A 5,972-nucleotide genomic window follows, 5' to 3' on the forward strand; every position below is an offset into this window, starting at 1 on the left:
GGGCACTGAAGGGGTCTAAGGGAGGGATTGTAGGGGGCTGAGGAGGAACATGAGGGTCTGAGAGAGGACCCCTGCGGGTGTCGCAGTGAGGGTTGGCCTGAGGGGAGCCCTGAGCTGGGATGGGGAGAGGGTTGTCTGGGGGTTTGTGAGACTCCTGTTTTTGCGGGTAGAGTGGCCTGAAGTGGGCCCTGATTTGGAGGAGGGTGTGAGGAGGAGATGGGAACGGCCTGAGTGGTGATGGGGGGAAAGGAGGAGGCTTGGGGGTGTTGAGGGGCTGGAAGGGGGGGTGGAATTTTGGGGGGTCCCCCGGTATTTGGGGGAAAAAAATGTTTGTTTTGAGGATGAAGTTACCAGGAAAGCACAGAGCCCCAAGATTTGTGGGGCAATGAAAGTGCTGCCAAGGGACGGTGAGGACAAGCCACAGCTTTGTGTTCTGGCACCTTCAGTGTGGGAGCGATTGCTGGACACCAGATGTTTTTCACCCGGCCCCGGGAGAATGAAATAAGGTGTTTTTGAGGATTAAGTTGCCAGGAAAACAAGGGGCCCCAGGGTATCCTGAAAAGTGGCTGTAGTGCAACTAAAGCTACCAGTGAGTCAAAAAAATGCAAAGCTCTAGTGGCCTGTATCAACAACTGTACCACAAATGATGCCAAATAATACTTTTTCATCCACTCGGCTGTAGTCTTTGAAAACCTCCAGGAAAGAAGAAAGCATTTGATTCCTACCCAGCTTTATTTGAAAGGGCCTTTTCCTTTCTCAGCAGAAGGTCAACTGCCACGATTTCTCCATGGTCGCCCTTTTTTCTGCGGCCACAGTACAGGACAGATGGAAAGGATCCAGAGTGCTCTGTGAATATGAGGTATGTCTCTGATGTGCATCCATGTTTTTCTTAAGGTAGTGTGGAATTTGAAGTTAACATAAATAAGGTCTGTTCTGGAGCATATTATGGCCGTGCAAAGCTTACTTCCCTCTTACTTTTCTTAAAAGCATAATCTTCTTCCCCCTTATGACCACAGCCTCTGGTCAGGGAGCTTATTCTGCCCTGGGGGTTCTCTGGGGTCAGACGTGTGCTGGGCCCACAGTTGACTGCAGGTTTGGGACTGGCTCAGCTGTTTGGGCAGGTGTGTTTTGGCATTTAGAGGAGCAGAGTTAAAAGCTTGAGCTAAGACCTTCAGGACCAGTTAAGGTTCAGCGGTAGATGTAGGAGAAAGTGGACTTCTATGTTGCTTTTTTTTTTTTTTCCCCCCAGGTCAATAATTTTTCTAATGAGTGTTCAGATGTGGCAAGATGGTTAATTACTATGCTTTTATTCCAGATGCACTATATTTTCCAGAAATTCCTGACTTTATTGCGGATGGAATTTTGGTTTTTTCACCAGTTTTGCTGTGTACTGTGTAAGTTGCTGATATCATTTCTCTTAAAAAGGCTGATGGTGAGATTATCTAGCAGGGTTGAGCATCTTGTATGCTCCTGTATATAGAGTTTTAGCATTTCTCAAGAAAGTTGCATGGATGTAGTGTCTTTCGGGGTATGGGCCTTTCCGCATTGTCCACGGTGTCCCTAGAGCTTTTGCAGGTTGTGGCAGCCCCTCACAGATTGTGTCAGGGCATCGCTTATTTTGTGGGTCTGTACAAGAGTCCGGAGTCCGTGGGAAGGCAGAAGATGGGAGGTGCCCACAGAATACAGGACACAGCTGGAAAGAGCATGAATTAAGGAATAGGGCTGAGTATGGCTTGAAGGTCTGCTTGACACAACTAAGCTGCGTTTAGCATAAACAATGAGTTAGAAAATACTGTGAGTCTTTGTTTTTCTAACTTGGCTAAATGTAAACAGGGGCCTAAACATGTATGCAAGTAGCAATTGTATAGGTCAGCACCTTGTTATCTTTCAAGAGGAACTTATCTCTGAAAACAGGACGTGTCAAGGTCATCAAAGCATGCAGAGCCAGCCTAAACCAGCCTTGTAGCTTTGTCAGCAAGAATAGAGAAGCAGATGACTGCAGTTCACCAAAAGAACACAGTGGTGAAGAGGAATGGATAAAGTAAACGATCACCAGAGGTCTTTGAAGACCACCAAGAGACTGAAATACGCATATGGGAGTGGGTGGCAACGTATGATAATGAGTTCTTAGACGAATAATGAATATGTATGTTTAACTTTTATATAAGCTGTGTAACTAATCACTTTCGGCACGCACATTTGAAGGAGCGATCCCCTGTGCATCCAGCGCTGCAATATAGAATATCTGCTTAATAGTCATCCTGACTATTGAGTTCTGTTTTTGGCTTTCGTGGCATCAAGCAGCTCCCGAGGAGTAGCTACTGCAGGGGATTCAGGGTTGCGAGTACAGGACAGGAGCTGTTGGGAAGAAGTGGGGTTCCTTCCCTGAGAGTTCAGGAGAAGAGAAGGGGTTTCTAAAGCTTTGGGACTGGGGGATGACTAGGAAAGGATGGCAGGTTCATCAATCTTTATTGTATCAGTTTTGCGTTTGGGTGTTGATGAGGTCTGGTGTGTTCTAGTCTCTTGCCTTTGAGGTGAGTCAGGTAGTATTGGGCACAACGGTAATTTTATTTCTTGGCATCTTAGGTGCTAAAAGCAATGACCGCCACAGGATCCTGTTTTGGAATCTGCATGGAGCTGGTGAGTGGAGAGCTAACGGTGCTTTTGAAGAGGGGGTTTTGTGGAAGAGGTTGGTGTTGATGGGTGCGATGCTGGCTGCTGACACTGTTTTGTGCACTGTGTGTTTTTGTTGCAGATGGTGACTAGGACCCCGGTGACTACAGGAACGTCCCAGCTAGCGGATGGGGGTCGGTGGTTTTGTGTTGAGGACAGATGCAGGCCCCTAGCCCTGTGAAAGCTAAGTGGAGGGACCAGGGCTGGGGAGGGATTGGGAGGAGGAGGGGACAACTTGGCAATTGTAGGAGGGGTTTTGAAGTTGTGTGGTATTAGAAAGAACATGTGCCTGGTGGCTCTGAGTATACATGGCAGCTCAGTGAAGTGTTTCTGGTTTTGCAGGCTGTGTGGGCTGCCTTTTGAAATGGGTGAGTGTTTGAGGTGAGCTGGGTAATGGAGAGGAGGCACACTGGGCTGGTGATTTCTTGCACATTCAATGGTATTTTTGTGTCTCTTGGTTTCTTAGGTACCACAAACAGATTGGCTCTGGAATCCATGCAGAGATTTCTGCCTGGCTTTCAGGGGCACGTTTCCCTGGCAGTCTGGTAGCATCTCTCTGGTGCAGTGCTGCCAGCCAGATGTCCCTCTCCCTTGGGTAGGACAGGAAAAAGCCCCCGGTCAAATGATGACTGGGCGTTTTGGAGACGGAGAGCACAATGGTGTCAGTTCAGAGCTGGGCCAGTTAAATTAGTGCCAAAGGAAAGTCAAACACTTTTATAGTGTATTTTTATTGACTGTATCTAAACGTACACAGAGCTTTCCAGGGAAAGGGAAGGGAGGAGGCGCTTCCCCCCCACCGGGCAGAGGGGTTTGTTACACTGTTGGGCTGAGAAGGTGTTCCAAGTGGCATCAGTCAGTCTTAATAGGGACTTGAAGCGTCGGGAGGGCTCTGGCTTTGGCAGGCTGTGCCGTCTTTGAAGCTGAGCTGTTTCCCCAGAATCATCCTGTAGCTCAGCTTCTGTCCTGTCCCTCAGTCTGAGGGAATTCCTCTACTCTCTCCTCTGTGCTGTTTTGTTTGATGCTGAACTACAGTTGGGGATTGTTGTTTTGCAGGTGCTTCGTTGTCCACGTCTCATGCTGCTTGATAGCTGCCCCAGCCTGGGTTTGCAGCCAGTGGTGGGCCTGAGGGGAAGGGACCAGCCCTGGGTCTGGGCATTTGGTGCTGTCTTTTTGCGGTGAATAAAAAGGTGGGGGGAGGGTATTTGGAGAGTGATGATGTCATTTGGGGGCCCCCAGAGTTACCGAAGGGGGCAATGATACAGCAGAGGAGCAGGTGAATTGGGGATGTGGGGTCACATGGGGTTCCCCCCTAAAAGAGGTGGGTCATTGTGGGCTCAGTTAAAGGTCACTCCCATAGTTAAGATTTACTTGCATTTGGAGCAACAGTGTGTGCCAGTAGTGACCTTGAGAGCAGGGGAGGAGTGAGAAATACAAGTTTTGCATCCTGAAGCACATCCTGACAAAAACAGAGCACAGTCTGGGAACCAAAACCTGTCTTGATAGTAGAATAATTGTTATTGTGATAAGCTCAGTAGAAGGTAAAAAAATATTATTGTAAGTCCATGATTGGGCATTATGGGGGGAGTAGGTTTCTGTCTTGGTGTATATAAGTCTCTCTGTGTAGCAGTAAAGATGGTCAAATTGGATTTTTTGATTCGCTTACTGCATGACCTACGAGTCTGTGATTTCTTCATACGCCACAGGTCACAGCCCCAAAATGTCTGAAAAGTCGGGAGGGGGGGGATTAAAAAATAACAAAACCTGAAAATATTAGTGTGAAGTGTTGAAATAGAGAACACTCTCTCATTTATATATAGATGGGAAAATAATATTTATGTATATAAAAGGAGTTTGGAATAAAACCCTGTATCTCTAAGGATTCTATGATTCTATGTTATAAAAAAGATCTTATAAAAATGATAAAAAATATTTGTAAAAAATATTAGTGTCAAAATAGATGTCTAAACAGATAAAGTAGATATTCTACATAAGTGTTAATGTGTATGTCAATGTGTAAGTCTAAGCCCAAACAGATATTCTATTTAAGTGTAAAAAAAATACCTTTTCTCTAAGTCTGTATAGATATGTGTAAATGGATACTGAGGTGTAAATGTGCTGTAGATGGTTCTAAACTGCAAAGAAAGCCTCTTAATAGAAGGGATTTAAGAACTGGCCCTCCCCTCTAATCTCTCTTGAAGCCGTAAAAGCGCTTTCCAAAGCTGCCCCTTCCCCCATTTCCCCTCCCACTTGAGGGCCCCCGAACTGGGGACTTTCCCCCGCAGGGCTGCGTACACTGAGCAGGAGCTGCCACCATGGCACAAAAGTACCGGATTCTGGTCTGCACTGGGGTAAACCCCCAATTTTTTTGGAAAAAAAAAATATCCAAATCTAGGGCAATGGCTGTGGCCGCCTCGGCTGCGAGTGGGGACAGGGCAGAGAGCGGGAAGCCCTGCCCGCCGGTGAGTGGTTACAGTCCGTGGGTGGAGGGAAGTGGGCAGAATGCGGTCATCGCTGCTCACCCCGGTGAGGTCTCAGAAGGGGACAACAAGCGTGGGTGCTCAGCGGCCACAGGCTGGAGTTGGGGACGGGGAGCCGCACGCGGGCAGTGGTCCCGCCCCCTGCCAGGTTGGCCCCGCCTCCGGGCCACCTTTGGCCACACCTCCCGATGCCTTGTCCCTGCCCGTCGAGGTTACACCCCCCGGCCCGACGTGACCGTGCCTTCCGAGGAGCGCATGCGCGGTTCCACAAAAGCCCGGGGTTGCGCTGAGCCCGAAGGAGAAGCAGCCACCCTCCAACCCCCCGGAGACCCAATGGGCTCCCTGCCACCCGGAGCGGGTTCTGTGCTTCCCAGCCCCGGGAACGGCCGTTAGCGCTGCGGTACAGAGGGCAATCTCTGTGGTTTTTCAATCTTCCAGGGACCGGAAATTCCCCCTCGGTCCTCCAGCATATGTCTAAGGGACCGGAAGTATCCACTCAGTCCTCCGGCGTACGTCTTTATGGTTCCGCGGTCCTCCAGGAACCGGAAGTTATAACTCAGTCCTCCGGCGTACGTCTCTATGCTCCTTTGGTCCTCCAGGGACCGGAAGTTTCCCCTCAGTCCTCCGGCGTACGTCTCGATGGTGCCGCGGTCCTCCAGGGACCGGAAGTTCCCCCTCAGGGACCGGAAGTTTCCCCTCAGTCCTCCGGCGTACGTCTCGATGGTGCCGCGGTCCTCCAGGGACCGGAAGTTCCCCCTCAGGAACCGGAAGTTTCCCCTCAGTCCTCCGGCGTACCTCTCGATGGTGCCGCGGTCCTCCAGG

At 49.4% G+C, this 5,972-nt stretch overlaps 1 long non-coding RNA gene across 3 annotated transcripts in view; it reads left to right on the top strand.

The window, feature by feature from the left end:
- LOC106888468 overlaps window positions 1–4,664 on the top strand; it is a 4,998-nt gene extending 334 nt beyond the window's left edge. Inside the window, exons 2-5 of one of the 3 annotated variants that reach the window (XR_001412115.1) lie at window positions 683–859; window positions 1,316–1,394; window positions 2,587–2,640; window positions 2,756–4,664. This is a non-coding gene — a long non-coding RNA (uncharacterized LOC106888468). The remainder of the gene's footprint in view (window positions 1–682; window positions 860–1,315; window positions 1,395–2,586; window positions 2,641–2,755) is intronic. The other 2 variants (XR_001412114.1, XR_001412113.1) reach the window with 2 other exon arrangements.
- Window positions 4,665–5,972: the final 1,308 nt, after the last annotated feature.

The sequence above is a fragment of the Calidris pugnax genome, unplaced genomic scaffold (genome assembly GCF_001431845.1).
Source record: "Calidris pugnax isolate Ruff unplaced genomic scaffold, ASM143184v1 scaffold102, whole genome shotgun sequence".
Lineage (NCBI taxonomy): Eukaryota > Metazoa > Chordata > Aves > Charadriiformes > Scolopacidae > Calidris > Calidris pugnax.